We start from the raw sequence: 11,364 nt of genomic DNA on the forward strand, positions 1-11,364 counted from the left end.
AATTTTTGGAGTATTTCAGGCACCCAGAAAACTATACAGAGTAAAGTCACATATACTCATGCATCCATCACCAAACCTTTTCATGTTTTAACGTTTTACAGAAATTTTTGGAGTTAGGTAGACTCAATGTTTATTATGGAATATATCACACATAGAGAAGAGTATATGTAGTATAAATGAACACTTTAAAGAACAAATATTCACGTGCTCACTACTCAGCTGAAGAAACAGAATATTTCCAAATGCTGTTAAAGTCTCCTATATATCCCTTCCAAACCAGAAATTCTGCTGTGTCCCCTCAGAAGTAACAACTTTCCTGATTTTTGTGATAACTTTTCCTTACGTTTATTTATGTTTGTAGTATATATATATATATATATATCCTTAATGGTTCTTTGCCTTTTTTTTTTTTTTTTGGTACTTTATATAAATGGGGTCAGTCTGAATGCATTCTCTTGTGATTTGCTTTTTTTTTTTTTTGCTTAGCAATATGCTTTGGAAGCCAAATTCATTGTTTCAGGTAGCTGTAATTCATGTTTCCACTGCTTTCCAATCCATGTTTCATACCACAGCCACAGCAATCTTTTAAAGATATAAACCCATTATTTGTTACTCCACTGCATAAAACCCTTTAGGCATTCCAAAACTCTTGGAACAGAACCACAAATCCTTGGCATGGCCCACGAGGCCCCATGTCACCCTACCCTACCTCCCTCTAGCATCTCATCTTGCTCCCTGAGCTGAGGTCCATTTCCTTTATCTCAACAAGCTCTTCCCTTCCTTCTGGCCATCACACACACCTGGATGCCCTCTTTCATTCCTCACCTGGCTATTCCTGCTCAAGCCTCAAGTTTCTTACTAAACATCACTTCTTTAAGTGGATCCCTGCTGGGGCGCCTAGGTGGCTCAGTTGGTTAGACATCTGACTTGACTTCAGCTCAAGTCATGATCTCAAGGTTGTAGGATCAAGCCCTGTGTTAGGCTCTGTGCTTAGTGGGGAGTCTGCTTCAGATTCTCTCTTTCCTTCTGCCCCTCCCCTCTCTTTCTCTTTAAAATAAATAAATAAGTCTTTAAAAAATGAGTCTTCACTGATTTCCCAATGTAAATTAGATGCTCCTTCTTATTCTGTTCAAGTACTTACCATCAGTTTGTTATTATATATTTATTTTGGCAATTATTTTTATATTTATTTGATGGTTGTCTCCCTTAAGTGTTACTGAAGACAATATCACATATGTTTTGCAATTATGGAATATCTAGTCCTGGCATGTAGCAAGTTTCAAATAATTGTCATTCAATGAGAAGTGAAGCCAGAAAAAGTTGATGTAGTTCAGGACAAAAAAAAAAAAAAAAAAAATATGTTCAGCTCATTCTGGGACAATTCTCTGTGGGATAAAAATTGTTAAAAATGAAGGTGTCAAAAGATTCTCCAAGAAAGCATGTCAGGTTCAGTACAATCAGAGGCAGATATTAAGCTTTTGTATTTGTCCTATATGCTGACCCAGAGAAAGTGACAGAGAGGCTAGTGTAGAAGGTGCTATGCTGTATTTTAAACATAGAATATATAACAATAACTAAAACTAACTTAGTACTTGTTTGTGTGGGTACCACTCTTAAGTGCTTTGCATGAATGAATTGATTTAATTATCATTATAACCTCTGAAGAGAAGTGTTTCATTATCCCCATTTTTATAATCCCCATATTTTACCAGGACACTGAGGCATAGAGAGATGAAGAATTTGCCAGAACTTATACAAGTAACAAATGACAAATTCAGATTGGATCCAGGCAATCTTACTGCAGTGTTCTTGGCCACTATGCTAATTGCCCTTAATAATTGTGTACAATGAATATTTGCAGCATGAATAAATGATAAGGGTGATGCTAAAGTTCAAGCTAAGTGCTGTAGGTCTATGAAATGAGAGTGTTTGACTCTATATATGACATGGGAGGACAACACTGCTTTCAATGACTGCAGACCCAGCAAGAGTCTGAGACATTAGTGAAGGGGATGTGATCTGGGGTTGATAGATAGCAGGTGTGTGAAATGGATGGACAGTTGTAAACATAGTCCCTTGCCAGAATGTGGAAGGTCTTTAATGAGACTTTTGGAGGCTCCTAATGTTTTTAACAGGACTCCAACTTAGACAAAGGCATTATCACACTAAATACAAAGCAGAATCCTGTCCTGGCAACAACCAGAGCTCAGATGTTGCAGGTAAAGGAGATTGAATGACACTTCTTCCCCTATCTACTTGTAGCCATTTATTTCCATAAGGGCTCCATGATTCAGATATATAGAAAAATGTCTGATGGCTGGAGGAGCTTTGAAGGAGGCAGGTTGCAGGGACAGACACCAAGGAGGCCAGAAGAGAATTCACTATACAGATTGGAGTTAGGCAAAGAGGAATGGGATCAGTACTGGTGCCTCAGATCAGAGGGGAGGGCTGAGTCTAGGAGGAGATTAGCAGGTGACACTGGAATTCCTTTTTATCTGATCACCTTTCCAGAGTATATGTGCTGCAGGAGAGAGAGGCAGGGGATGCTGAAATGGACAAGCTCAAAACCTCGTTGTAACCTGAGCATGGATGGTGTTGCAGTGTGGCCCTTGGTGTTTCTGTGTTCTCAGCATTGTGTGTTGTGAATTTCCCATTCAGCCAGACATACATGTGGTAGAGATAGGTAAGGAGAACAGTTCTAACCCTGAAAACTGAGGATAGGTTCAATTCTTGGACACTTATAAGTATCCCATGAGAATTCCTGGAAATTTTTGAAGACAGTTAGTACAGGAGACTAGAATTCCTATCATCATATAGATGGTAGATCTGACCACATGAAACTTGGGGAATAATGATAATGGGACTAAATCTATTCCCAGATACTGAAACACAAGACACTTGGGATATATCACTCTCTAGCCCAGATTTCTATACCAAGTGGTACTCTGGACCTGTCCACTTAGATGTTCCACATGACTGAAGATTCAACAGGTCAGCAACTGAACTCATTAACTTCCCTCTACCCTCTTCTCCTCCACCTGGCTTCCTCATTTAGTAAAGTGGCACCACTTTCTCCCAGTTGCTCAAGCCAGAAATTTGGGCGGCATATTTTCTTCCTGTGTCTATGTCAACCCCCATATACAATCCACAAGGTCTTATCTAGTTTACCATCTAACCAGTGCACAGCATTCTTCTCTCACTACCCCCACATCCCATGATTAGCCCCATAAACTGCCATCATCACCACCAGGGCTATTGTCACAACCTTTCAATTGGTTTTCCAATCTTCATATCCACTCACTTAATGACCCTCCAGTTGGTTCTCCACACAACAGCCAGCACTATTGTTCTAAAATTCAATTCTGAGCATGAGCCTCCCTGAACCCTTTAAAATGCTTTAATGGTAGCCTACTGCTCTCAACATAAAGTCCAAAGTCTTAACAAATTGTGTATCACCAGTGCCTTGGACCATGACTGGCACTTAGCATACACCCAGCAAATACGTGTGCATGGAAACTGGAATGATTTTGCATGTCTTATCTCCTTTTTTAAAAAAAAAAGTTTTTTTTTTTTAATTTGAGAGAAAGAAAGTGAGAAAGAGAAAGAGCACATGGTGGGTAAGGGGAGAGGGAGAGAATCTCAAGCAGACTCCTCTTGCAGAGCCCCATACAGGGCTGGATCTCATGACCCCAAGATCACGACTGAACTGAAATCAAGAGTCAGACACTTAACTGAGTGAGCCACCCGGGCTCCCCTGTTGTATTTCCTTTTAACTTGCTGTGAGCACTCATGCGAATGACCTGCCTGTTTAGTAATGGTAGCTAACACTTACATGTGTCAGTAGTTGGTTATTTGTCTTTTCACTGTACCTATTTTCTAATAAGAACTAGTTTTAAATTTGTTACAATCAAGTCTATACATCTTTTCTTTTGTGATTTTGGGAGTTTAGTTTATACTCAGAAATTCCTTGCCTATGTCAAGATTATACAAATATTTTTCTGTTTTGACCTACCATATCTAGGATTTTTTCACATTTAAATATTTAATCCATTTGGACTTATTTGTACATATGATGTGAGGTAAGGATCTAACTCTATTGATTTTTCCATTCAGTGGTCAGTTTCCCCAAAGAGCCCATTCCTGCCTTACTGATTTAAAATGCTACCTTAGGGATCCCTGGGTGGCGCAGCGGTTTGGCGCCTGCCTTTGGCCCGGGGCGCAATCCTGGAGACTCAGGATCGAATCCCACATCGGGCTCCCGGTGCATGGAGCCTGCTTCTTCCTCCGCCTGCGTCTCTGCCTCTCTCTCTCTCTCTGTGACTATTATAAATAAATAAAAATTAAAAAAAAAATAAAAAAAATAAAATGCTACCTTAATCATTTATTAGTTTCCCATATACACCTGGTTCTGTTTCCTGACTGTCTATTCCAATGGTTATACTATTCTATTTCTCTACCAATATCAGACTATTTTATTATTTATGAGTTTTTGACATGTAGAAGTTTTGAATATTTTAAAACTTAAACTTTTACTGTGATTTCTTCCATTTAAAAGTTTAGTCCCTCACGGCACTGGGGTGGTTCAGTGGTTGAGCATCTGTCTTTGGCTCAGGTCATGATCCCGGTATTTTGGATCCCAGGATCGAGTCCCACATCGGGCTCCCCATGGGGAGGCTGCTTCTCCCTCTGCCTGTGTCTCTGCCTGTCTCTCTGTGTCTCTCATGAATGAATAAATAAATAAAGTCTTAAAAAAAAAAAAAGCTTAGCTCCTCAATCTTCTTTAATGAAATTTATGTATGAAATAACATGATTTCGGTTTTGCATTTGTTGTGCAAGGACAGATTAATTTAAGTGACTGAATATTTTTACACTGTTGCATTCACATACCTGCCCGCCCATTTCTTTGATTTCTTCAGCATCTTCTTTCAAGAGTACTATTAGAAAAGTCATCTTTTTGTAAATGTAATAGAGGAATTTTTTGGATTTACTATAGGATAATATGCTTTAATTACCAAAAGTAATTTTATTATTGTGTTGAGGACAGTTGACTATATTTGTATAGTGTCAGCTTTTGTTTAAACACTCAATGCCAGTAATTCTGGATCTGGATCTCTCCTAAATTTATTTACTTAATTTTTTTTATTCACTTAATTTTAAACCACCCTTGTACAGCTTTGGAAAATTGAAGTTAGCAAAAAATGTTTGAGATCCTCAATCGGGAAATATTAGAGTTTATTACAAATCCTCACTGGAGAATCACTTAATTAATGCATCTATAACTAAAGCTGTTATTTGTCTTTTTTACAATGAAAATTACAAGATATAATAGACTAAAAACTTAATACCAAATGACAGATCATATCTCTGTCATTGTTTTAATAGTCTTGTTTTTTAAATACTTCTTAAAGAAAAGTGAAATAAAAATACACATTTCATGTGTTCCTTAGCATACTATTAGAAAGTTTGCATAATTCTTAATTAATCAAAACTAAGGTATTGGGGCGAATGAAATAAAACCACTTATATTTATAGCAGCAAAGTTCTTATATAAACAAAGAATATTTCAAATGCAAAATCCTTAAAGAATTTAAAGCAAATATATACTCAATTATTTTGTGTCAAAATGTATAGGACTAACATGTGACTCCTAATCTCTGTTCTTAGAGTTTATCCTACAGTAATATGGAAAGATATATATATATATATATATATATATACACAAGGTTATTCACTGCAGCATTGCCACAGTAGCAGAATATAGAAACAACCTGAATGCATAACAATGGATAAGGTTTAGTAACCTATGGTATCCATATAACCAGATACTGTGTGAGTAGTTGAATTGCAAAACAATATGTTTAGCTTTATCCCTTCCCCTTTTTTTGGTAAAGTGGGACAAACATAGCAAAAACCATTCCTTGTGTATGTGGAATGTAACATGCTGCATGCTGGAGGTCGTCTCAGCCTTATAGAGGGAGAGATCTCTTTTGCAGGAAAATATTGGCCGCTCAAGCTGAGTGTGTCCCTGCGTGGGCTGGCTATAAGAATACTTGAATTGTTTTGCATGAGACTTTAAGAGAAACTTGTAATTTAAAAGAAATAACAGTTCTCGGAGTGCCATTCCAGCATTTGTCCATGGCACACTATTTGCCATTTCTTCCCAGATATTGTTGCTTATTCTGTTCTGCTGGTGAAATGATCTGCTTCTGAAAATTCTCACAATTGAACAATACCCATTTGTTGTCACATCTTGTTTTCTGCCAAAATCATCATTTGTTGGTGCATCAGTTTCGCCTTCCTTCAAGTTTTGCTACTTTGTCTACTGATATTACATTAATAAAATTAAGGTCATGCATGTTGGCTATTTAAAATTTCCTTAAAATTTCTCCTTGAGGGCACCTGGGTGACTCAGTCAGTTAAGCATCTGCCTTCAGCTCAGGTCATGATTTCAGAGTCCTGGGATTGAGCTCCACGTTGAGCTCCCTGTCAGTGGGGAGTCTGCTTCTCCCTCCCCACCCTCCCCTCCCCCTGCTTGTGCTTGCTCTCTCTCAAATAAATAAATAAAATCTTTTTAAAAATTTCTCCTTGGGGATCCCTGGGTGGCTCGGCGGTTTAGCGCCTGCCTTTGGCCTAGGGCGTGATCCTGGAGACCAAAGATCAAGTCCCGCGTCAGGCTCCCTGCATGGAGCCTGCTTCTCCCTCCTCCTGTGTCTCTGCCTCTCTGTCTCTCTGTCTCTCTGTCTCTCTGTCTCTCTCTCTCTCTCTCTCTGTCTATCATAAATAAATAAATCTTTTTAAAAATTTTTTAAAAATTAAAAAAAAATAAAAATTTCTCCTTAATTAGTCTGTCCTTAACTTTTTACAAACAGTTCCAAGAGATGAGTTGATTTTCAGTAGTTCATCCATGATTCATGACAAAGAGAGCCCACGACCTTGTTTCTTTGTGCTTCAAAATTCTGCAGTTTTCAGAGTTTTCTTAGCTAGTCAGGATCCTTCTCCTCTTAACTGATGACTTCCCTTCGTGGAAGATGGAGAAATAAATGAATATTAGAGATGCAAAAGGTTATGACTGTTTTCCCACACCTCTTCTACTTCTTTACCTTCAGATTCTAGAAATTCAAGTGTTCTGTCTTGTGCATGAAAAAAATATGACAAGCATTTTGTTGGTGGTGATGGTCCATTCTGACCAAGGCCAAATACTCTTTGAACCTTTTTTGTACTAGAACCAAGATAACACTCACTAATGGGAAAAGTCTGTCCCAGCAACTTCCAAATGATGAATCTAATTTTAGACAGATTTACTAAGACTGGAATTTAAGTTATTTGAGTAAATATATATATATATATATATTTTTTTTTTTGAGTAAATATTAAAGCTTGCTGTGTCCAGCGTACACAAAGTGTCTGGGACAACCCACTGACTGCTGTATTGTATTATTGTTACAAAGTAGCCACACTGTCTACCAGGATTTATTTAAAATATCCTTTCTTTTTCTTCACGTTTATAGACAGAAAAACCTTTTCAGTGTTAATGCTTATTTGGTTTATCAGAATCTACCTTCCTTCCTTTTGTGAAGGAGATTCTTTGAGTCTCTATTGAGAAATGCTTTTTCCACTAGAGCTCTGGGTTACTGTCTGGTGTCTTCTGTCCAGGGAAGGGAATAGCACTGGGTGCCTGTTTCACGTGGGAGGCACCCATTTCTCATAGTTTTAGATGATTTATGCCGGAACCTGGTAGGAATGGCAGACTATCCAATAAAGGAGAAAGGCAACAAAAAACTTTTTCCTAAGGGTCTCGTTTTTTTAAATCAAATATATAATTTCTTCCTTCTTCATAACTTTGCTTTCTTCTGGCTTAAAATTCTTACTGATATGATTATTTGTGAAGATACTGGTGCCTTCCAAATGTATTAACCCAATTCTCTCTCCTGTTTTAAATCCAAATAGCTAATTTTCTACTGAAAAGTTAACTTCAAAATCAACCTAGCTAAAACTGAACTCGATATTTTATTGTCAGTTTACTTATCTCAGTCCATGGCAACCATATCCATCCAATGCCCAAACCAGGGACCACAGCATCAATATAGAAATCTCCACCTTCCTTACCCTAAAATCAAATTAATTCCAAGAATTTCTAGTGTTTCCAATCTCCTGTATCTACTGTTGATCCCTCCTCCTAATTTCACTGACCTAATCAGATCCCAGGTGGGGCCTGCATCATGGCATTTTAGCTGTTCTTGTCTCTCTTCTCCTCTCATTTCACACTCCATGTTGCTGCCAGAATGATCCTTCTAAGACACACATATTACACAGCTTTTATGATGCACGAAACCCTGCCACAATGATGGAGGGTGTGCTGTGTATGGGAACCCGTGCTCATTTGCCGGTGATAGAATGATAAACATGGCCCTGTCTCTTCCTTCAATTATCTCATAATCTGATGAAGACAAAAACAAACAAGTCAGAATTCACTGTGATGTAAGGAATGATCTCTAGGGTCTTCCTTACAGAATGAGAGGTGCCAAATGTCACAGAGGAAGGAGCACTTCATTCTGCCTGGAGAATCAGAGAAATTCACAGAAAAATTCAGGGGAGGAGGAACTTGAAGCATTTTGCAAGAGATTGCCTCAAATATCTCCACAAAGCTGGGGTGCATGCTTGAGGGTAGAGGCCTCACGGTGGGGCAGGTGGCAGACTTAGGAGGAGGCAGAGATCTGCTGCAGACCTTGTGGAAAAGAAAGGAAAAGCCATCCAAACACACTTAAACACGCTAAGATGGCATTGTGAGCTGAGAGTCAGAAGTGTCAGAGGCACGACATCTGGGCTGAGCCGTTAAGCTTTCCCTGGTCCTTCCCAGCCCAAATGATGTCAAGGCTTTAATGCTATGACCTCTAGAGCCTGGGCCTTGTCTCCCTTCTCTGTCACCAAGGGCCTCCCAAATATTAGATCTGGGACTCTCCTGCTTAGCCCAGAAGTCTTGTGTCATATAAATAAGGGATGAGAGTACAAGACAGCTCTGCCACATGACCCTGGGCAAGGTCATCAACTTATCCCTAAAACAGAGTTAATGGTGCCTATTTCATGGAGTCAATGTGAAGATCAGATGAGCAACGTATATAAGACACCTGGCATATTGCCTGGCCAGGGTGGGTTTCTGTGACAATGTGCTGTTACCAACAGGCGCTTGTTGCTAACTGAAGACAGAGCCAAGACTAGAAGCAAGGGTTGGCTTCATAGTCTACTCCTCTAGCCTCTAACTTCCTTCCTAGGGAGAGGAAGAAAGGATTATTCCGGCAGTCAGAACCTACAGTAAAGTCACCAATGGACAATGGAGAGTTAAGAGAGTTGGAGTTAAGAGTTGGACACCCTTGGAGCAAGTGATTATAAGGACCTCCTCTACTTTCTTTCCTTCTCTTTGCCTTCTGGAGTGACAAATTATGCAGGCGGGGGGTGGGGGAACTTAGGGATACATAGATCTGTAGAATTCTGGAAGGCACCGAGGGAACCCACCAACGGGGTTGGTTATAATTGTTCTAGAACCTAGGCTTTTAGATAGAGGGGAGAAGTGGACTCTGGGACTTCTTTCTACGTTACCTGGCTTAGGTTGAGAGGGTAGGAAAATAAACAGGGTTCACAATCAAAAGATTTCTTCTTAAATAGAGTGCAGAATCTTACAAGGGATAGCTTAACAAAGGACAGAGGGGGAAGCTATAAATTTATGTGTTAAAAGGGTAATAGATGTACATGGTAAAAAAAATGAAAACAACTATATACAGTGAAAAATAAATCGCCTTTTTACTTAGTCCCTATTTTTCCCTTTCAGTGACAAATTCTGGGATCAAATTCTTATCTTTTCAATGATATTCTGTACTCTTACCAACTTATACGTAGGCTATTTGTTGCACAACTTTTTGCATGTTAATCTCTTGCTTTTTCCACTTAAAGTTATATCTTGGAGATCAGATATCATCATTCTGTATTGGTAAGTTAAAGCTGCTGTTGTTTTCTGTTTTGCTTGTTTGCTTCCACTTGTTAGCATTTAGTGAACATCCCTCCATGTGTCTTCAAGCTACTAGGACACAGTGCCCCCCAATCCCCTTATCTTCTCAGCTCTTCTACTGAAGAACTTGACCTTCATTATGACAGGCTATTTGGGGAGCTTTCCCTTCTCCAAAACTTTGTCATAGCCTGACTGCACCATGGCAGTGATAGGAGCAGCTCCAGTCTTGTTTTTGGCAGTATTTACCCGTGTCTGCTCACTAACTAAAGTCCACAGTGTGTTGGGGTTGACAGATGGGCAGAAGCTCTGGCTCCTCTCTAAGTGGTAATGCCTCATACCAGCTTTTCCAAGGTAACCTGGGTGATATTTGTCAAAGTTGATCAAGTGGTAATGCATGCCACCAGTGTTACCTTGGCCTCCTGGGTGTTTCTGGGGGCTTGCTGACGTGGCTGTGGCTAAGGTGGCCCTGAAGTTTCCAGGCATTCCTCAGTCTAGATGGCATATGGGCAGCCCAGATGCAAGTTGGAGCTACCTCTTTCCTTTTAACACCTACATAATATTCTATTGAATACTATAATATATTCTCTATCAATAGACATTCATATTGTTTTGAAACTCTTGATTTTACAGATACAGTTATAGTGAATATCTTTTTAAAAATATTTTATTTATTTATTTATGAAAAAGAGAAGGAACACAAGCAGAGGGAGAGGGTGAAGCAGGCTCCCTGCTGAACAGGGAGCCCCACATGGAGCTCAATCCCAGGACCCTGGCATCATGACCTGAGCAAAGGTAGACACTTAACTGACTGAGTCACCCAGGAATCCTGAGAATATTTTTTCTTTTAAAAGTAATTTCTATGTACAACTTGGGACTTGAACTCATGTCCCTGAGATCAAGAGTCAGATGTTTTACCAACTGAGCCAGCCAGGCATCTCTATGATGAATATCTTTGTACATATGTCTTTCTATATGTACATGTATATACCTATAAAATAAATGTAGAGAAGTAGAATTGTCATGCTCAAGGAAATGCATATTTTAAATTTTCATAGGGTAACAGGACATTAGATGTGGCTTTTCTTCTTGGCTTAGATTATCAGCAAAGTACCTAAAGACCAAACTAAGTAACAGACCACCTATTTCTGTCATTTAGTGGAAACAGGTGCTAATAAGGTAGGTTTTTCACAAAAGTGAGGTGCTGTAATGTGAACTTTCAAAAAATGAGGGATACCTGTACCAGTTTTCTCTCTACTGTTAGCCTTGCCTACAGCTTACATAAGACAAGGCTGGGAATTCCTGAAGGGGTGAAGGTTAGAAGAAGGGTTCTTCAGAGAGTGGGGGAATGGGGTTGTCAGCCCTGT

The 11,364-nt window shown here is 39.2% G+C and overlaps 1 pseudogene; it reads right to left on the minus strand.

Annotated features, from left to right (window-relative positions):
* Positions 1-10,072: 10,072 nt before the first annotated feature.
* Positions 10,073-10,502, minus strand: LOC121492587 (annotated as a pseudogene).
* Positions 10,503-11,364: the final 862 nt, after the last annotated feature.

Source organism: Vulpes lagopus, chromosome 6, assembly GCF_018345385.1.
Source record: "Vulpes lagopus strain Blue_001 chromosome 6, ASM1834538v1, whole genome shotgun sequence".
NCBI lineage: Eukaryota > Metazoa > Chordata > Mammalia > Carnivora > Canidae > Vulpes > Vulpes lagopus.